Raw genomic sequence first — 21,930 nt, forward strand, 5'->3', positions numbered from 1 at the left:
TTCAGGCACTCGGCAAAGCGCCTGATTCTGGTAGTGTAGCACGAGCACGACCCGAAAACAATAGCCTAAAGTACGGTCCGACACGAAATAATATGAGCTGGGCTAGCACGACCCGAAGACGGGTCTGAGTCGAGCCTCAAATTCTAGCCCGTCGGGCCCCCGACACGGTCCAATAAAGCCCAAGTTGTTTAATTTCTTTAATTTACTAAGCTACCGACTTTATATTGTTGTGATATTTGGAGTTTATGTGGTCACATGATGTTAGGATTGTTTAATATCTTTAATTTAGTAGGCTATGGAATTTACGTGGTTGCAATATTTTGATTTTATGTGGTCAAATATATGGGTCGGGTTTGGGCCGGCATGGCCCAATAAATGCACGGCGTGGTTTAGGGCCGGGCTGAACCACTGTTTTTACACTTTGGGTTGGCACGAAGCACGATAGACTTGGACCGGGTCGGGCCGCCCAATTCCTAGCACTACACATGAACGAATCAACGAATCGGGATGAAAGTTCTAGTGACACTAACCTAAGCTAACATGCTTCCTTGATTCAAAACAAACTTTAAGTAGTACTCCCTCCGTTCCAAAATAGTAGTTGTTTTAGCTCTTTGGTTTTTATGTCTATACTAGGTATGTGCCCATGCGTTACCACGGGAGTTAAAAATTAGTATAAAACATAGATACAGAACGACAAACATTAATATTATAGAAAAAAATACACAAGCAGTTGCAGCAACATCCTAGACTGAGCATTCACAATATGAAGTAGCCGATGACATGTCTATTTCCCAACAAGGCATAAGAACATTTTCATATAGATTCCAATAAAGATGTTGTAATAACACAAATAATACCACTTGTCTAGCAAAAAAATTACAACAACTGAATTTCCTAAATTGCTAAAAAGTCAGTACCTAGCCAATCACTACTATAGTTAATCCCCACACCTTTTATCAAATTCAAAAATCCATAGAGTAGAAAACCAGCTCAAATATGTGAATACTGCATAAGACAATGAAATGAAAATGAGATCATGAATTCAACAACACAAAAATAAAAGAAAAGGATAGGATAAAGCTGAAATAACATTAGTCCCTATGAAGAACTGCAAGCTAATGTAAATGCTAATCCCCACATCTAACCAACCACTAATACAGTTAATATGTGATTTCCTCTGCAGGCAATACCTACTAAAAGGTAGCAAGCCCATCTAGAAATATTAAGTTCCAAAGAAAAATGCAGGTTCTGAACGTGAATTTGGAAGGAATAATCCTTTAGTGTGCCACATAGTAATTAGCGATTAGCGAAATGGGAATCAAATGAGATGAAACACAAAAATAATAGTCATCTATGGAACATAGTACATCTTGCTCAGTGATGTCATAATGAATGCTCTAAAAGTAGGACTACTAAGTGACCCTATACCGGAATGTGAGGATTGTTTACCTTAGAAAAGAAAGATCAACAGAGTTTAGGGGCCCTATACCATCTTGTGGCAACATAATCTTGAATTCTTTGTGAAACTGACTATTATAATTAAGTGAATGCTCTAAAAGTAGGACTACTAAGTGACCCTATACCAGAATGTGAGGATTGTTTACCTTAGAAAAGAAATATCAACAGAGTTTAGGGGCCATATACCATCTTGTGGCAACATAATCTTGAATTCTTTGTGAAACTGAATATTATAATTAAGTGATGAAACTGTCGGGGGCCATAATTAGGGGTACCCTCAAGACGCCTAATTCTCAGCTGGTAACCCCCATCAGCATAAAGCTGCAAAGGCCTGATGGGTACGATTAAGTCAGGGATCAGTCCACACGAGTGACTCAATCACGCTTCACCCAAGCCTAGCCTCGGCCAAAGGCAGCCGACCTCGAGAGACTTCCGTCTCGCCCGAGGCCCCCTTTTTATGGCGGACACATCACCGGCTTGCCCGAGGCCTTGGCTTCGCTCAGAAGCAACCTCGACTAAATCGCCGCACCGACTGACCAAATTGCAGGGGCATTTAACGCAAAGGTGGCCTGACATCTCTATCCTGACACGCGCCCCCGGCAGAGCCGAAGTGACCGCCGTCACTCCACTGCTCCACTGGCCAATCTGACAGAAGGACAGCGCCGCCTGCGCCACTCCGACTGCAGTGCCACTCGATAGAGTGAGTCTGACAGGCAGTCAGGCCTTGCCAAAGGCGCCACGGCGAACTCCGCTCCGCCCGACCCCAGGGCTCGGACTCGGGCTAAGACCCGGAAGACGGTGAACTCCGCTCCGCCCGACCCCAGGGCTCGGACTCGGGCTAAGACCCGGAAGACGGCGAACTCCGCTCCGCCCGACCCCAGGGCTCGGACTCGGGCTAAGACCCGGAAGACGGCGAACTCCGCTCCGCCCGACCCCAGGGCTCGGACTCGGGCTAAGACCCGGAAGACGGCGAACTCCGCTCCGCCCGACCCCAGGGCTCGGACTCGGGCTAGCACCCGGAAGACGACGAAACTCCGCTTCGCCCGACCCCAGGGCTCGGACTCCGCCCTGGCCTCGGCCGAACGACTTCCGCCTCGCCCGACCCCTTGGCTCGGGCTCGGCCACGGCAACAAAAGGCAGACTCAACCTCGGCTTCGGAGGAACCCCCACATCACCCTGCCTAGGGCACAGACCGCCACGTCAACAGGAGGCGCCATCATCATCCTACCCCGAATCGACTCGGGTCACGGAGAACAAGACCGGCGTCTCATCCGGCCAGCTCCGCCAGAGGGGCAATGATGGCGCTCCACAAGCTCTATGACGACGGCGGCCCCCGGCTCTCTTACGGAAGCAGGACAACGTCAGCAGGGACTCGACCGCTCCAACAGCTGTCCCTCCATCAGGCTCCACCGCACCTCCGACAGCCACGACATCACGCCAGCAGGGTGCCCAGATCTCTCCGGCTGCCACATTGGCATGTACCTAGGGCGCTAGCTCTCCCTCCGCTAGACACGTAGCACTCTGCTACACCCCCCATTGTACACCTGGATCCTCTCCTTACGACTATAAAAGGAAGGACCAGGGCCTTCTCAGAGAAGGTTGGCCGCGCGGGACCGAGGACGGGACAGGCGCTCTCTTGGGGCCGCTCGCTTCCCTCACCCGCGTGGACGCTTGTAACCCCCCTACTGCAAGCGCACCCGACCTGGGCGCGGGACGAACACGAAGGCCGCGGGACTTACACCTCTCTCACGCTCGACTCCGGCCACCTCGCCTCTCCCCCCTTCGCGCTCGCCCACGCGCTCGACCCATCTGGGCTGGGGCACGCAGCACACTCACTCGTCGGCTTAGGGACCCCCCTGTCTCGAAACGCCGACAGTTGGCGCGCCAGGTAGGGGCCTGCTGCGTGCTGACGAACAGCTCCCCGTCAAGCTCCAGATGGGCAGTCTCCAGCAACCTCTCCGGCCCGGGACGGTGCTTCGTTTCGGGACTCTTGAGTTCATGTCCTTCGACGGCAGCTACGACATGATACTCCTTCCACCGCCGCGCGACTACGACAATGGCGGCCGACAACCCGCCCGCCGGCGGCGGAATCGACGACGTCTTCCCCGCGTGGTGGAAGAGCAACATTCGGGCTCGCTCCGTTCCCTCCCCCGCCAACGGAGGAGGAGGCGGGGCCGTCAAGGCCAGACGGGAGGCCGCGCTTCGTTGGCCGTCGAGCGAATCGACGCCCCCAACGCCCCGACGGAAGGCACGCCGGACGTCGACCTCGCGTTCAAGACGGAGGCAAGCGCTGTCCCCCCGCGGCGCGCTGACCCCGAGCAAGAAGACGACGCCGGCGCGCTCACGGAAAGCCTGCAGGACGTCGCCCTCGAACCAGAGATGACGGCGCAACCAGTCCCCGATGTGACTACGTCGCTCCTCGTCGACCAAAAGGTAACGACTAACTCCCATCTTGCGTCATTTCGACTCGGCCTCACCCCGCCAAACGACCTCGTTTTGGCGGGCGCTCTCATTGAGGCGAGTGCAACCCCACTGAGGTTCCGTATGCGGTCGCCTTGGGACCGACTGACGGACGTCTCGACCTACGGGCCCTCCGGGTCCGAGGAAGATGACGATCCCGGCATCGGTTGGGATTTCTCCGGACTTGGCAACCCCAGTGCCGTGCGGGACTTCATGACCGCATGTGACTACTGCCTATCCGACTGTTCCGATGGAAGCCGCAGCCTTGGCGACGAGAGCTGTGGCCCAAGCCGCGAATGTTTCCACATCGAGCTAGGGGATCCCACCGAAGGCAACCATCTTGGTATGCCGGAGGATGGTGATCTCCCTAGGCCGGTGCCTCGCGCCGACATCCCACGGGAGCTAGCTGTGGTCCCCGCTCCGGCGGGGGGTTACGACCCACAACTCGAGCAAGTCCGCGAGGCGCAGGCCAGGCTTAACGAGGGAACAGGAGCGCTTGCGCCGATCCATCGGGACGTCGGACAAGCATGGGTGGGCCAACCCCTGGCCGGAGAAATACGTCATCTGCCCCAAGGTCTCCAGCACCGCGTCGCCAACGATGTCAGGATCAGACCGCCGCCCGCATCCAGCGGGGTTGGTCAGAACCTGGCAACCGCAGCAATGCTCATCCGCGCGATGCCGGAGCCGTCAACCACCGAGGGTCGGCGAATCCAGGGAGAACTCAAGAATCTCCTGGAAGGCGCTGCGGCCCGGCGGGCCGAGAGCACTGCATCCCGAAGGCAAGGATATCCCTCGGAACCTCATGCTGCGACTTCCCGATTCATGCGGGAAGCCTCGGTCTACACCGGGCGCACGCGCAACACCGCGCCTGCGGCCCCGGGCCACCTCGGCAACGGGCACCATCGACGCGACCGTCGGGCTCACCTCGACGAAAGGGTGCGCCGAGGCTACCACCCCAGGCGTGGGGGGCGCTACGACAGCGGGGAGGATCGGAGTCCCTCGCCCGAGCCACCCGGTCCGCAGGCCTTCAGTCGGGCCATCCGACGGGCGCCATTCCCGACCCGGTTCCGACCCCCGACTACTATCACGAAGTACTCGGGGGAAACGAGACCGGAACTGTGGCTCGTGGACTACCGCCTTGCCTGCCAACTGGGTGGAACGGACGACGACAACCTCATCATCCGTAACCTCCCCCTGTTCCTCTCCGACACTGCTCGCGCCTGGTTGGAGCACCTGCCTCCGGGGCAGATTTCCAACTGGGACGACTTGGTCCAAGCCTTCGCTGGCAATTTCCAGGGCACATACGTGCGCCCCGGGAATTCCTGGGACCTTCGAAGCTGCCGGCAACAGCCGGGGGAGTCGCTCCGGGACTACATCCGGCGGTTCTCGAAGCAGCGCACCGAGCTGCCCAACATCACCGACTCGGATGTCATCGGCGCGTTCCTCGCCGGCACCACTTGCCGCGACCTGGTGAGCAAGCTGGGTCGCAAAACCCCCACCAGGGCGAGCGAGCTGATGGACATCGCCACCAAGTTCGCCTCTGGCCAGGAGGCGGTCGAGGCTATCTTCCGAAAGGACAAGCAGCCCCAGGGCCGCCCATCGGAAGAAGCTCCCGAGGCGTCTGCTCCGCGCAGCGCCAAGAAGAAAGGCAAGAAGAAATCGCAATCGAAACGCGACGCCGCCGACGCGGACCTTGTCGCCGCCGCCGAGTATAAGAACCCTCGGAAGCCCCCCGGAGGTGCAAACCTCTTCGACAAGATGCTCAAGGAGCCGTGCCCCTACCATCAGGGGCCCGTCAAGCACACCCTCGAGGAGTGCGTTATGCTTCGGCGTCATTTCCACAGGGCTGGGCCACCCGCCGAGGGTGGCAGGGCCCGCGACGACGACAAGAACGAAGATCGCCCAGCAGGAGAGTTCCCCGAGGTCCACGACTGCTTCATGATCTATGGAGGGCATGCGGCGAATACCTCGGCTCGGCACCGCAAGCAAGAGCGCCGGGAGGTCTGCTCGGTGAAGGTGGCGGCGCCAGTCTACCTAGACTGGTCCGACAAGCCCATCACTTTCGACCGGGCCGACCACCCCGACCATGTGCCGAGCCCGGGGAAATACCCGCTCGTCGTCGACCCCGTTGTCGGCGATGTCAGGCTCACCAAGGTCCTGATGGACGGAGGCAGCTGCCTCAACATCATCTATGCCGAGACCCTCAAGCTCCTGCGCGTTGATCCGTCCTCCGTCCGGGCAGGCGCTGCGCCCTTCCACGGGATCATCCCTGGGAAGCACGTCCAGCCCCTCGGGCGACTCGACCTCCCAGTCTGATTCGGGACACCCTCCAACTTCCGAAGGGAGACCCTGACGTTCGAAGTGGTCGGGTTCCGAGGAACCTACCACGCCGTGCTAGGGAGGCCATGCTACGCGAAGTTCATGGCCGTCCCCAACTACACCTACCTGAAGCTCAAGATGCCGGGCCCCAACGGGGTCATCACCGTCGGCCCCACGTACAAACACGCGTTCGAATGCGACGTGGAGTGCGTGGAGTACGCCGAGGCCCTCGCCGAGTCCGAGGCCCTCATCGCCGACCCGGAGAACCTCTCCAAGGAGGTGCCAGACGTGAAGCGCCATGCCGGCAACTTCGAGCCAGCGGAGACGGTCAAGGCCGTCCCCCTCGACCCCAGTGGCGACACCACCAAGCAGATCCGGATCGGTTCCGGGCTCGACCCCAAATAGGAAGCAGTGCTCGTCGACTTTCTCCGCGCAAACGCCGACGTTTTTGCGTGGAGTCCCTCGGACATGCCCGGCATACCGAGGGAGGTCGCCGAGCACTCGCTGGATATTCGGGCCGGAGCCCGACCCGTCAGGCAGCCTCTGCGCCGATTCGACGAGGAGAAGCGCAGAGTGATTGGCGAAGAGATCCACAAGCTAATGGCAGCGGGGTTCATCAAAGAGGTATTCCATCCCGAATGGCTTGCCAACCCTGTGCTTGTGAGGAAGAAAGGGGGGAAATGGCGGATGTGTGTAGACTACACTGGTCTCAACAAAGCATGTCCGAAGGTTCCCTACCCTCTGCCTCGCATCGACCAAATCGTGGATTCCACTGCTGGGTGCGAAACCCTGTCCTTCCTCGATGCCTACTCAGGGTATCACCAGATCCGGATGAAAGAGTCCGACCAGCTCGCGACTTCTTTCATCACGCCGTTCGGCATGTACTGCTATGTCACCATGCCGTTCGGTTTGAGGAATGCGGGCGCGACGTACCAGTGGTGCATGAACCATGTGTTCGGCGAACACATCGGTCGCACAGTCGAGGCCTACGTCGATGACATCGTGGTCAAGACGCGGAAGGCTTCCGACCTCCTCTCCGACCTTGAAGTGACATTCCGGTGTCTCAAGGCGAAAGGAGTCAAGCTTAATCCTGAGAAGTGTGTCTTCGGGGTCCCCCGAGGCATGCTCCTAGGGTTCATCGTCTCCGAGCGAGGCATCGAAGCCAACCCGGAGAAGATTGCGGCCGTCACCAGCATGGGACCCATCAAGGACTTAAAAGGGGTACAGAGGGTCATGGGATGCCTCGCGGCCCTGAGCCGCTTCATCTCACGCCTCGGCGAAAGAGGTCTGCCTCTGTACCGCCTCTTAAGGAAGGCCGAATGTTTCGCTTGGACCCCTGAGGCCAAGGAAGCCCTCGGCAACCTGAAGGCGCTCCTTACAAAAGCGCCTGTCTTGGTGCCGCCGGCGGACGGAGAAGCCCTCTTGGTCTACGTCGCCGCAACCACTCAGGTGGTTAGCGCCGCGATTGTGGTCGAAAGGCAGGAGGAAGGGCATACATTGCCCGTTCAGAGGCCAGTCTACTTCATCAGCGAAGTGCTGTCCGAGACTAAGATCCGCTACCCACAAGTTCAAAAGCTGCTGTATGTTGTGATCCTGACAAGGCGGAAGCTGCGACACTACTTCGAGTCCCATCCGGTGACTGTGGTGTCATCCTTCCCCCTGGGGGAGATCATCCAGTGCCGAGAGGCCTCCGGCAGGATCGCGAAGTGGGCGGTGGAAATCATGGGCGAAACGATCTCGTTCGCCCCTCGGAAGGCCATCAAGTCCCAAGTGTTGGCGGATTTCGTGGCCGAATGGGTCGACACCCAACTGCCAACGACCCCGATCCAACCGGAGCTCTGGACCATGTTTTTCGACGGGTCGCTGATGAAGACGGGGGCCGGCGCGGGCCTGCTCTTCATCTCGCCCCTCGGAAAGCACTTGCGCTACGTGATGCGCCTCCACTTCCTGGCGTCCAACAATGTGGCCGAGTACGAAGCTCTGGTCAACGGATTGCGGATCGCCATCGAGCTAGGGGTCAGACGCCTCGACGCTCGCGGTGATTCGCAGCTCGTCATCGACCAAGTCATAAAGAACTCCCACTGCCGCGACCCGAAGATGGAGGCCTACTGCGACGAGGTTCGGCGCCTGGAAGACAAGTTCTTCGGGCTCGAGCTCAACCACATCGCTCGACGCTACAACGAAACCGCAGACGAGCTGGCTAAGATAGCCTCGGGGCGAACGACAGTCCCCCCCGGACGTCTTCTCCCGGGATCTGCATCAACCCTCCGTCAAGCTCGACGACACGCCCGAGCCCGAGGTACCCTCGGCTCAGCCCGAGGCACCCTCGGCCCAGCCCGAGGCACCCTCGGCCCAGCCCGAGGCACCCTCGGCCCAGCCCGAGGTACCCTCGGCCCCCGAGGGCAGGGCACTGAACGTCGAGGAAGGGCAGAGCGGGGCCACACCAGATCAAGATTGGCAGGCCCCGTACCTGCAATATCTCCGTCGAGGAGAGCTACCCCTCGACCAAGTCGAGGCTCGGCGGGTAGCGCGACGCGCCAAGTCATTCGTCTTGCTGGGCGACGAAGAGGAGCTCTACCATCGCAGCCCCTCGGGCATCCTCCAGCGGTGCATCTCCATCGCCGAAGGTCGGGAACTGCTGCAAGAAGTACACTCGGGGGCTTGCGGCCACCACGCAGCGCCCCGAGCCCTTGTCGGAAATGCTTTCCGGCAAGGCTTCTACTGGCCAACGGCGGTGGCTGACGCCACTAGAATTGTCCGCACCTGCGAAGGGTGCCAATTCTATGCGAAGCGGACACACCTGCCCGCTGAGGCTCTGCAGACAATACCCATCACCTGGCCCTTCGCTGTATGGGGTCTGGACCTCGTCGGTCCCTTGCAGAAGGCGCCCGGGGGCTACACGCACCTGCTGGTCGCCATCGACAAATTCTCCAAGTGGATCGAGGTCCGACCTCTGAACAGCATCAGGTCCGAGCAGGCGGTGGCATTCTTCACCAACATCATCCATCGCTTCGGGGTCCCGAACTCCATCATCACCGACAACGGCACCCAGTTCACCGGCAAAAAATTCTTGGATTTTTGCGAGGATCACCATATCCGGGTGGACTGGGCCGCCGTGGCTCATCCCATGTCGAATGGGCAAGTAGAGCGTGCCAATGGCATGATTCTACAAGGGCTCAAGCCTCGGATCTACAACGACCTCAACAAGTTCGGCAAGCGATGGGTGAAGGAACTCCCCTCGGTGGTCTGGAGCCTAAGGACGACGCCGAGTCGTGCCACGGGTTTCACGCCGTTTTTCCTGGTCTACGGGGCTGAAGCTATCTTACCCACTGACCTGGAATACGGCTCCCCGAGGGCGAGGGCCTACACCGAACAAAGTAACCAAGCTAGTCGAGAGGAATCGCTGGACCAGCTGGAGGAAGCTCGGGACAGGGCCTTACTACACTCGGCGCGGTACCAACAGTCCCTGCGACGCTACCACGCCCGAGGGGTCCGGTCCCGAGAACTCCAGGTGGGCGACCTGGTGCTTCGGCTGCGGCAAGACGCCCGAGGGAGGCACAAGCTCACGCCCCCCTGGGAAGGGCCATTCGTCATCGCCAAAGTTCTGAAGCCCGGAACATACAAGCTGGCCAACAATCAAGGCGAGATCTACGGCAACGCTTGGAACATCAAACAGCTACGTCGCTTCTACCCTTAAGATGTTTTCAAGTTGTTCATATACCTCGCACCTACGCAAAGTTTAGTTGTCAAGGAAGGGTCGGCCTAGCCTCGGCAAAGCCCGACCCTCCCTCGGGGGCTAAAAGGGGGGAGACCCCCTCTGCGTCGAATTTTTCCTCGAAAAAGGATCTCTTTTTAGCAGGATTTCTTTCGTGCTACTTGACTACTTCGGAAAGCGGATCCTGGAAACGACGAGGTACACGTAAGCAGCCAAGGCTGACCGAGCCGAGGGACTCCTACGCCTCCGGGATACGGATACCTCACTCATCACCTTCTGCGATAAGTAACTTGCGCTCGGATAAAGCGACTCCGTGGACCGAACGAGTCATCACGCTCGGAAGCTCTCCTGCCGAAGCAGTCCTTCAAGCTTTCTCGACTAAGTCGGGGACAGGGCCTCATGGACGAGTGAAAGTACGCGTAAGCCGCAAGGCCGACCGAGCCGAGGGATTCCCACGCCTCCGGGATACGGATACCTCACTCGTCCCTTCCGCGAAAAGCAGCTCTCGCTCACACAAACATCCCTGTTACCGACAAAGTCCAGATGCTCAAAACAAGAGGAAAAAAGACGCGGCTTCGCAAGCGCGGCGAGGGTGTGTTCTTCTGGCCTCGGCGGCCGCAGAAAGCACACGCTACAAGATGATCTGATCCTGTAGGCTCAGATCTTCACGCTGAAGGGAGCCGTAGCACCCTCGGCATCGACGACGTCTTCAGCAAAGCCCGACCCAGCCTCGGGCGGCGCCGCGGTCCAGGGACTCCTCCGGGAATCCGGCCCGAGCAGGCGGCTCAACCGGTTACCCCTGGGGCCTCGGTCAACCGGCTTCCAAGGGCGCCAGTCCAACCCGAGGCATCGACTGATCGACTTCGGCGTCGGCTCCGCTGACGGACAACACGGCTAGGCTCTGGCCAACCAGGTTCCCATTCTCGAGCCAACTCCGCCTCTGTTCATACTGATATCGCTACCCCTGGCCTCGGTCCACCGAAGGGCGGCCGGGGGGTCTCTCCAACTAAGCTAGAGGAGCCCCAGACAACAAGGCCGAACGGGCCGAGGGATTCCTACGCCTCCGGGATACGGATACCTCACCCGTCACCTTGACACGGGGTAACTCATGCTTGGTAAAGCGGTTCAGATAATCAACAGGCGAGACTTAATGCTCGAAAATGAGGAAAAAACACGGCTCCGTGCCGAAATTACATACACGTTCAGGCCTCGACAGCCACAATGAACGAAGAACACTGGCATTCGAAGTGCCATTACAAACGGAACTCCGGTTCCCCCTCCGCAGGTACGAACAACCCCACTCCGAGGGGGAAGGCCTGCGGAGCGACGGAAGGCCGACGAACGGCGCGCCGTCACCTGCTCCAGCAGCGGCGACGACGACGACTTCTGCTCCGGGGGGCCGAACAGCGGCAACACTGACCTCAGGGTAGATGCCGCTGCCAGGAGGCCCCCGCCCATGCCAAAACTCGTGAGGCAAGGACGGGCAGAAGGCCGTAGAAGTTGGAGGTCAGCCCGTGGCCGGTCCCGGCCGCCGCGCCAGCGGAAGAACCTCTTCCAGCTGCCGTGGCAGACGCTGGCGCCGCAAGTGGCCCCGAAGCCACTCGCGGCTGAAGACCAGGCACACTGCAGCTGCCGGACGCCACGGGCAATGCCCGCTTCTTCCCCCATCACTGAGTGAAGGAGCGGGTCACCGCCCACGCAGGGGCCGACCCCAACTCGGCACTCTCCCCTCCCCAGCCTTGGTGATGAAAATCCTTGAGGCTGAGGAAGGGGCAGAGGCCGCAGCCCGGCTCGCTTTCCCCCACCATCAAGCCAGAGGTCGCCATCTCAGGTGACCGCCGGCGGAGGGGAGCGGCCGGGCAGCATGATGAAAATCCTTGAAGCCGAACGATGGCTGAGAGGTACCAACTCCCATGGAGTTGCGTTCCTCCAACGAGGAGGCGGAAAGGCGGCGGATACCCCCCATCCGGGGGCTTGGAAGATGGGAAGACACGACGCTTAAGGGAGAAAGAAGACATGGTTGCCTTACGAAAGGAGTCTCCCTCCTTTTAAAAGGCAACTCTCCCTACGTGCGCCCCCAGACGCCACGGGCTGAGTCTTCTCCAACACGCTCCAAGGCCCTCCCCTGCGACTCGGGGGCTGGGTCCCGCATGTCATGCAAGCCAGCCCAGGGCAGAAGAAGCCAAACCGCCGCGTGTGGTGCGCACGACCGTCCGGCGGTCACAAGCGACCCCCCATTTCCGCCCAGACCAACGGGCAGAAGGGGCGGGTAGCCATGCAGGCGGCATGCAACCGCGCCAGATGGACGCGCTTCTCCGACTTCTGACACGCCAGCTTGGGAACCCAGGCCCACGCATCGAGCAACCGGCGCACCAGTTGCTGCATGCAAGCAACCGCACCGCCACTTGTGCCACCATCGCGCCTCTTCGGTTGCAAAGCCTATGCCACGACTCGAGGTGACCCAACAGCGCCAACCTGGCGCGTCGGTCAAAGCGACCGAAAGTGGGCCGGCAGTAATAGCGGTGGCAGGCGGGCGGGCGCAGCGGTCACGTCGTCAGCCAGGCTCACGTCCCATCCTGAGACAGCAAGAGAGCCTCCTCTCACGGCGTGGAGACGGTGCACCCGTGACCCGTTCCTTGAACGGATCGCACGCGCGCAACGGCCGCCTCGCCAACCACTCGCCCCGTCGCATTAACTCCGCGGCGGGACACGCGGCGCCTCTGGCAGGAGGAGCGCGCGGCGCTTCACCTTCGCCGTAATAACCGTGTCAGAAAAGGTACGCCATGTCGTCCGATTTCGTATCCTTTTCCGTTTTTCTCTTTCTCTATCTCTTGCAACAGGGACCGAGAAAGGGGGACACCCCGAAAGGGATCCTTCTCCGCGAAGGAACCGGGCTCCGAGCCCCCCATTACTGATCAGGGGTTCGAAGGCTGGCCCTCCGAAGGGTTCAACAGTCGCCTCAGATCGCGTGGGCCCGACACCCACTACTGGTCAGGGGTTCGAAGGCCAGCCCCCCGAAGGGCTCCATGGCCGCCTCAGGCTACTCGGGCTCCGCGCCCATTACTGATCAGGGGTTCGAAGGCTGGCCCCCGAAGGGTTCACAGTCGCCTCAGACACCGAGCGAGGGATGACCAGGGGTACGTTCGATACATAACCAAGGCTCGGGCTGCGCTCCCGAGGTACCCTAGGACATTTCCGAGACCAGCGGGAACGATCTTGTAACGGAATCCCATCGGAGGGAGGCATCGAGCCCTCGGACCCCGTCGCCAGGGGACCGAGTCCGGCAAATCACCTGCAGGTACTTTTGGGCGTGCCTCTGGGCCCCTAGCCGACCCCCAACGAACGGGGCACGGACGTCCACTCGGATTACCCGCTTGCAGCTCACCGGAGACACCATGTTCGGTGCCCATCGAGGGTAACATGGCGCACTCCCCCCCCTCCTCCTTGCGGAAAGGCGACGTAGGGGCGTATGTAAAAAGTCGAGTCTGTCCCTGATCGTCCTCTCGCCCTGTGCAGAGGCTCGGGGGCTGCTCTCGCAAAAACCGGCTCCGGCCAAATCGTTGACAGCGTCAACATACCAGCCCGAGAGCTTGGGCCCCGACCGTGCACCCGGGCTACGGCCAGTTCGCATGAGGGAACGACCAGACCAGCCGAAGCGTTAAGCGAAGTATTAAGACCTCGAAGGAGTGTAACCACTCCTCCGAGGCCTCGGGGGCTACACCTGGCGGGTGCGCTCGCGCGCACCCACCGGAACAAAATGCAACCGAGAAAGGCTGGTCCCCTTGCAAAAAAGTGCGACAAAAGCCTCCAAGCGAGTGCTAACACTCCCTTCGAGGCTCGGGGGCTACTGTCGGGGGCCATAATTAGGGGTACCCTCAAGACGCCTAATTCTCAGCTGGTAACCCCCATCAGCATAAAGCTGCAAAGGCCTGATGGGTACGATTAAGTCAGGGATCAGTCCACACGAGTGACTCGATCACGCTTCACCCAAGCCTAGCCTCGGCCAAAGGCAGCCGACCTCGAGAGACTTCCGTCTCGCCCGAGGCCCCCTTTTTATGGCGGACACATCACCGGCTTGCCCGAGGCCTTGGCTTCGCTCAGAAGCAACCTCGACTAAATCGCCGCACCGACTGACCAAATTGCAGGGGCATTTAACGCAAAGGTGGCCTGACATCTCTATCCTGACACGCGCCCCCGGCAGAGCCGAAGTGACCGCCGTCACTCCACTGCTCCACTGGCCAGTCTGACAGAAGGACAGCGCCGCCTGCGCCACTCCGACTGCAGTGCCACTCGACAGAGTGAGTCTGACAGGCAGTCAGGCCTTGCCAAAGGCGCCACGGCGAACTCCGCTCCGCCCGACCCTAGGGCTCGGACTCGGGCTAAGACCCGGAAGACGGCGAACTCCGCTCCGCCCGACCCCAGGGCTCGGACTCGGGCTAAGACCCGGAAGACGGCGAACTCCGCTCTGCCCGACCCCAGGGCTCGGACTCGGGCTAAGACCCGGAAGACGGCGAACTCCGCTCCGCCCGACCCCAGGGCTCGGACTCGGGCTAAGACCCGGAAGACGGCGAACTCCGCTCCGCCCGACCCCAGGGCTCGGACTCGGGCTAAGACCCGGAAGACGGCGAACTCCGCTCCGCCCGACCCCAGGGCTCGGACTCGGGCTAGCACCCGGAAGACGACGAAACTCCGCTTCGCCCGACCCCAGGGCTCGGACTCCGCCCTGGCCTCGGCCGAATGACTTCCGCCTCGCCCGACCCCTTGGCTCGGGCTCGGCCACGGCAACAAAAGGCAGACTCAACCTCGGCTTCGGAGGAACCCCCACGTCACCCTGCCTAGGGCACAGACCGCCACGTCAACAGGAGGCGCCATCATCATCCTACCCCGAATCGACTCGGGTCACGGAGAACAAGACCGGCGTCTCATCCGGCCAGCTCCGCCAGAGGGGCAATGATGGCGCTCCACAAGCTCTATGACGACGGCGGCCCCCGGCTCTCTTACGGAAGCAGGACAACGTCAGCAGGGACTCGACCGCTCCAACAGCTGTCCCTCCATCAGGCTCCGCCGCACCTCCGACAGCCACGACATCACGCCAGCAGGGTGCCCAGATCTCTCCGGCTGCCACATTGGCATGTACCTAGGGCGCTAGCTCTCCCTCCGCTAGACACATAGCACTCTGCTACACCCCCCATTGTACACCTGGATCCTCTCCTTACGACTATAAAAGGAAGGACCAGGGCCTTCTCAGAGAAGGTTGGCCGCGCGGGACCGAGGACGGGACAGGCGCTCTCTTGGGGCCGCTCACTTCCCTCACCCGCGTGGACGCTTGTAACCCCCCTACTGCAAGCGCACCCGACCTGGGCGCGGGACGAACACGAAGGCCGCGGGACTTACACCTCTCTCACGCTCGACTCCGGCCACCTCGCCTCTCCCCCCTTCGCGCTCGCCCACGCGCTCGACCCATCTGGGCTGGGGCACGCAGCACACTCACTCGTCGGCTTAGGGACCCAACTGTCTCGAAACGCCGACAGAAACGACATATGAATATATCTTGTTCAATAAAACGCTACGCTAAAGCTGTGAGGCAGTATCTTACATATCATCCAGAATACTGTTGTAGGAGTGTCATTGAATGCCACTCTTGCCAATCCAAAATCACATAATTTAAGTTTATAATTAGCACCAGCAGATTATTTGTCCTCAAATCATATGATAAATATTAGCTGCAATAACATAAAACACATGTTTCAGTTCTGTTTTGTCTTGGAAGATATAACTAATGAGCATGCAAATAGAAACCAATGTTGTTGATGGCTCAACCACTAAAAATGGATGGCACCAAGTAATTGTGATATCTTTGAAGGTAGAGTGAGTGGATACAAGTCTATGTATGAGATGAGTGTACAAATATATTTATAATAAAAGATACACTACATAGGAATAACAAAAACAATCAACGACAATAACTTTTGTTAATAGATTAATGCTGAAGCGGTATTAATGTGTGAAAATGTGACTCCGGTCCACTACTTTTCAAGAGAAATGATAACAGACATGTAAATTGCTGTATGAGGTATGACAATCATAGAGACGTGATTTTACCTACCACAAAACAACATGCAAGCATGGCATTGATCAATAGTTCGACCACACAGTGGGGGAACCATCCAAACCTAATTTGTAAACAAATCACAAATGAAAACAAAAGGTGTCTATAAATTAATGAAGCTCCATCTCGCTTAAAAACAAAAAAATGAAGCACCCATATCACATAATGCAAATGCCCCTGCTGGTTATAATAAAGTGACCAACATCGAGAGTCATGAAAGTATGTAGTCAAGGATTGGATGGAGGATCAATAAGGCCAGATACTTTGTTATACCAATTCTATGTCATATTTCATGTTTGTACCAGAAAGATGCATCAACACCATGCGGACGTGTCCTGGTTTTTCTCACCTATACTTGGAGCTGCAATTGCTTCAGATACAAAATGGCCTCATCAAGCATGGATGCCTTGTTGGTCTGCTCTCCCAAAATAAAACATCACAACAGAAACACATTAAGGTCAAATCTAGCATGAACACAACTGAACTACCTTATGTGAGAGAGAGAGAGAGTCAGAGAGAACAACCTTTTTAGGAACCATTTGTTATATCTCCTTAAGCTAACAATAGAATAAGGTAAAATTATATTGTACTCTTTTCCATTTCACCATCAATCGACATAAGGCAATGAGCTCACAGAAGGTTGCAGCAGTAGCTCCAGCAAACAGGCCTGGGAAAATGAAGAATAAGCATTAAAGGTACAAGCAAACCTTCTCCAGAAACAGCCTAATCTCGATAAGGCTCCATACGATGGGGTGGCCATCCACCGAGAGCCCCTTGGCCTTGCGGAGGAGGTAGTAGACGATGTCCTGGCAATAGCCAAGGAGCAGGTGGTTCTTCGCTTCTAGGTACCCGATCATGTTGGCCACCGGCAACTGGTTCGCCTTGACCTATCGACACATGAGAGAGCGAACCAGAGTTCATTCCACCATAAGGCAATGGGGCTGCAAATCTAGAATGATCAAAGAGTAGAAAGATAAGCACATATATAAGCTAAATTGCAAATAAACATCTAAATGTATATAACGGAAACCGTAACATAAGGATAATCTAGTTTTTTTACTAACCACACTGACAATAGATATGACGATAAGGAGCCCAGACCAGATGATATTGATGAAAAACTATAGAACAATCAAAAAATCCCTACTGGTAAAGCTCTTCCAGTCTCTCCCAGGTATTTGTTCATCTTTTCAGCTAGACATACTCCTAAATCTTCATAGGTAAACCATGAACCTCATCAGAACCAAAGCAAATCAAAATACGATGTCCCAAATTCCCAATCTTCAAAAACTCACTTGGGCCAAACCGTACAGCTTGTTAGCAAGCGAGATGGAATGTTGATCAGGAGCATAGTGATCCCTACCAAAATTTTTCAAAGAAGTAGATTAAGCATGGTTCAGATACTCACTACAAGGTGTTGCCAAGAAAAAACAGAGTTCTGTACCGCTCCCTTACCGACCTCACTACAAGGTGTTGCTCCCTTACCGACCTCTACCATCATCGGGGTGGGAAAGGTAGCACGTGGGTGGGGGAGCATAATCATCGCGAGCGCAGATTTGGGCATCACAGCGGGTTGGGGGAGGACGAGGGCAGCCTCGGTGAGAGGACGAAGGGGGATTCGCCGAGAACGGGAGGGGCATTGGGCTAGGGCTGGCGTGGAGCGGAGTGCCGAGGATGGGAAGAACAGGGCAACGCGACGATGGCTAGGGTGGGGGCGGGCAATGTGAGGGGAGCGTAGGACGGGTCCACTATGGCAGTGACATGTTGGAGGGGAGGTGGAGGGGGAGGGAGAGGCGAGGCGGGGGCATGGCCGCGCCGAGCGCCCACACTGCTTTCTTAATTAGTAGTAGGGATAGGGATTCAGTAGGGACCTTACCTACTGCTCCTTTTTCAAAAAAAAACCTAATACTGCTTTTTCAAAAAAAGCGCACCCTAACATATATGAGAGAATGAAGTATATTCTGCAATATTAAGTTACAATTTTTTTCTTTAAGAAAATAACCTGCTTGTGTTGTTTTAACACATTGGGTGAAGCACAGGTAAAAGAGGGTTGTGATCAGCTTGGCAAGCTAGTGCAAAGCCCTGCTACACATACTATAATCAAACCCTTATTAGTTATCTTTAGATAAGATCAAGTAGAAATTAACAATGCACGTTCTAAAACCATAAGCAGGATACCAACCTTCTTTTAGTTTCATACGACATGTGTTATGTGACGTTTTTGCCCTTTGTGTGTTTTGGGAGGGTAGGGGATCAATTAAAATATTACACTTAAGAAGCAACAACTAAAACATTACTTTTATTTTCATGTATTTATAAAAGGTAGCTGGGTTTGGACTTTGAAAACTATAAAGGCTAGCTTAATATACACTTAGAAGCAAGCAGAACCCAATTTCGCTGAGTTACTTCTCGTTTGCTCGACTAAAAAACATTCTGCAAGTAATCCTAGAAATTTTAAGTCTAAAAAAGCAGGATGAAATGGCTTAAACAGAAAGGCACGCAACACAATTCATTAAATAATAAAAAAATGATATTTTTAGCTGGTCCATCACATAGCCTTGTATATATGAAGAAAAAATAACAAGTTACCTACTGATGAGCTGTTTTGCTTCATGTAGTTGGTGGTTGCAGTAGCAGATGGCCTCCGCCTCGTTGTCGTCGGAAACACATCACCCACCTATACTCGCCAAAACTCTACACCCACCTGGGATTTGTCGTAGACGATGTAATGCAACGAGTATGTGTGCCTCTGTCATGTTTAGAAAAACATTTAGTGTGCATCATATCTTCTGCGGTTTTTATTAGAAACATCTAGTAACAATCTTCTATTCTCTAATTTTATCAAGAATCGATATGTTAAAATAGTATCCAGCAGCCTGGCAAGGGAGGAAAGAAACAAAAACAAAATGATACTATTAAAATGTACACATATAAAAGGATAATTACAGACCAGAGAAAACATATATATTGTCTAAAAAATCAATTTGTCATACGAGCTACAAGAAAAATAGGAAAATCTTTAGCATTAAAGGCAATCCGTCTATCTCTTGTACACTGTACTAAAACAAGCAAGCAGCTCGTGCCTCTTTGTGCATAATTAGAAATTTGTTGTAGTGAGCACTGGTCTACCAAGGTCAATGTTTTCCTAGCAAGAATGTGGCAATGCAGCAAGGAAGGCACAAGCACTCCTAGCTGAAATGTATAAACTCTACCTCAATATAAGACTGAAGCATAAGGTTGCATCTAGCAAACTTGGGGATAGTTTCAAACATCAAATTGCATCTAGCTGAAATGCTCATAGTGACATTGCATACAGTTCATGGTTTGAAGGTAAAATTCACAACCAATAGGCTTTACTACATTTTCCTTAAGCATGAAACTCAGGAAACATTGACAGTAAAAAGTCTCATGTAGGCTGTATACTCGAGCTTATCACCTGAGCACGAACAAACCTAGAGAGAGCAAACATCGTGAAGTGACATCATATATGCCATTCACATCCAAGTGGCCAATGTTGATCTAGACAGAGCAATGGTCCTTGGTAGTTATGATCATGTTTGTGGTCGAGCTACAAGAATAGAAATTCAACCTTAGCACCGAGGTTACTGTCTTGATACTCTAGTTTCTGCTTCATTGTCTCTGAGTGTCCAGTCTAGCACCTAGGTTAAAACTAAATAGAAATTGATGATAGATGAGTTTAGACAAATAAGAATCGAGCTAAATAAACCAGTTTTTAATCTCATGTTAGTAGCATGTATCTAACAAATAGGCAAGGTATAAAGCACAAACAAGTATAGCTCACCATGTGCCTCTGAAGCTAATTCTTTGCGCTTCATGAAGCTGAGGAAAAATTCACAAAAAATAGTTTTGGAAGGAAATTATAATCTAGTGGAAAAGGAGAGAAATACCATGTATGATGTATCTATCTCATATCTCCCCAGTTTAACCTTTGTGATATTTTTTCACCATTGTGAATTCTTCATGTTCCCGTAAGCTGGCTCCATCAAGCTCCTCATGTCCTTGCTACAAAAATGATGAGGTCAAATAAGCAAGAAGTATCTCTTGGATTGAATGCACAGAGAGATAAATGCACAAAGTTTCTGCCCACAACACACATAATGTTAACCATAACCATAATAGATGTTCCACAAAAGTAGAGGAATTCAAACCAGGCATGGAAGATCCTCAAGGGCTGAAGTCGTCGTCGTTGTCTTTGTTTGCTTTCTGTGAAATTGTTCCTCCAGATGTGGAATGAAGATTCAATGATGAATTCAGGTGTGATGTTGGGGAATTGTGATTTCTTTACAACAAGCCACACATATGTCAAGGTGACACGCATCACAATGAAAAAGAATTATCTAAGGAATGGTCACTGAAGGGATTCTAAAGTAAATAATTACTTCATGTCACACCCTTCTCCATTTGTTGACTTGTTCGTTACTCGAGTTGTTGACAAACCAAAGTACCTACACATATGATTTATACAAAGATGAGATTTCTGCAAAGAATACCACGCTGCATCACTGAGATATGAGATAGAACGTATCATGAGATAGAAAATGCTACATCAGTGGCAGAATAATGTCTTGTATCATTGTAGAACGTATCATGAGATAGAAAATGGAAATTTAAAAATCATCCATAGTAGAAGTAGCCCCTACTACCTAAAGCTCACCAGTCTTCCAAGGCTGCCACCAAATCCTAAGTGGGAAACCCCCGCCTAGACCCAGAATCCTTGGACCCCAGGTTGAACAGGACACAGGGAGGCCAAAGATCAGCGAGTAGAGAAGGAGGAGCTGTTGAGACGACACACTCACCATAGCCAGCCAGGCCGGGAAGCTCTTCATCTTGGTAAGCACGAGGTCGCCCACCTTCCACTTGACGACTGTCGCGACCACGGCGGCACCTGTTGAGCGCTTCCTCTTCGTCGGCACCATCGCCCATGACCGCCCGACCTGGAAGCACGTCGTGCAGAGCGCCTCCAGCTCGTGCACAGCGCGCAGAAGTTCTCCGCGGTCTTGGGCACCACGTTGGCGTACAGCTCCATCACGATCCGGTCGGCCGGGGCACTGCCGACGGTCATGTCGGAGAAGACACGGGGGTTCGCCATCGAGATCCGAAGCTAGGGTTTGGGGGTAATTTTCCTTCTCTATCCGCGACTGTGGTGTGATCTAGGGCGCCTCTAGTTGCCGCTTTGAACAGCCTGCGCTGGTGGTCGTCGAGTAGGAGGCGGAGAGGTGCGCGAGGCGGTCACGGAGGCAATACTGATGGGGATCGACGGGACGGGTCGGGTGGCGCCGGCCTCGACGCTCGTCTCCGGATCTCTTCTTCCTCTCCGGGCGGGGCGCGGGAGTCACAGAGGCAGGGCGTGCCAGGGGTGGTGGTGGAGCCGAAGGAAGGTGCGCGAGGTCGGGGGCGGGGGCATGAGGACGGCGCAGGGGGCGATGATGGCGGGGCGTCGACGGAGGATTTCGTGGGATTGCGCGACAGGAACACCGTGTTGATGGAAGGTACACATCAGCAAGGGCGCGAGGGGGAGCGCAGGCGCGAGGCAGAACCGTGGTGCACCGTGGACGCCTACAATAGTGTTTTATAGAGTAGTAATAGATTCAGATGAATGAAGATAAACCTATATATATAGAAACACATGCAATGTATGAACCCATTAATTAACTAAAAACGAATTTTAATTTAATTTGGAATGGGGAGAGCAATTAAGTACTAGTTTTGTCTTTACAAAGCTTATCGAGACAATGTAATAAATCATATATATACATTGTGTCGTTCATTTAGTATATGATCCATGACGTACGTACGTACGACTGTAGCGTCTAATGGGTCAGGCGTCCATTCCATTCCAGGTCATAAT

The 21,930-nt window shown here is 55.0% G+C and overlaps 1 long non-coding RNA gene across 8 annotated transcripts; it reads right to left on the reverse strand.

The window, feature by feature from the left end:
• Positions 1-688: 688 nt before the first annotated feature.
• On the reverse strand, positions 689-21,628 carry LOC103635546 (uncharacterized). 8 transcript variants are annotated; one of them, XR_557452.4, is made up of 11 exons: positions 20,879-21,628; positions 20,231-20,527; positions 20,009-20,084; positions 19,864-19,901; positions 19,651-19,731; positions 18,651-18,810; positions 16,808-16,948; positions 16,586-16,728; positions 16,411-16,476; positions 15,549-15,675; positions 689-1,005 (listed from the first exon to the last, which is right to left on the reverse strand). It is a non-coding gene; the product is annotated as an uncharacterized lncRNA (long non-coding RNA). The 8 variants fall into 8 exon arrangements; XR_557449.4 differs by having other exon boundaries at positions 19,651-20,084; positions 20,231-20,361; positions 20,462-20,527; XR_002749070.2 differs by lacking the exon at positions 19,864-19,901 and having other exon boundaries at positions 19,970-20,084.
• Between the last annotated feature and the right edge of the window lie 302 nt (positions 21,629-21,930).

The sequence above is a fragment of the Zea mays genome, chromosome 8 (genome assembly GCF_902167145.1).
Source record: "Zea mays cultivar B73 chromosome 8, Zm-B73-REFERENCE-NAM-5.0, whole genome shotgun sequence".
NCBI lineage: Eukaryota > Viridiplantae > Streptophyta > Magnoliopsida > Poales > Poaceae > Zea > Zea mays.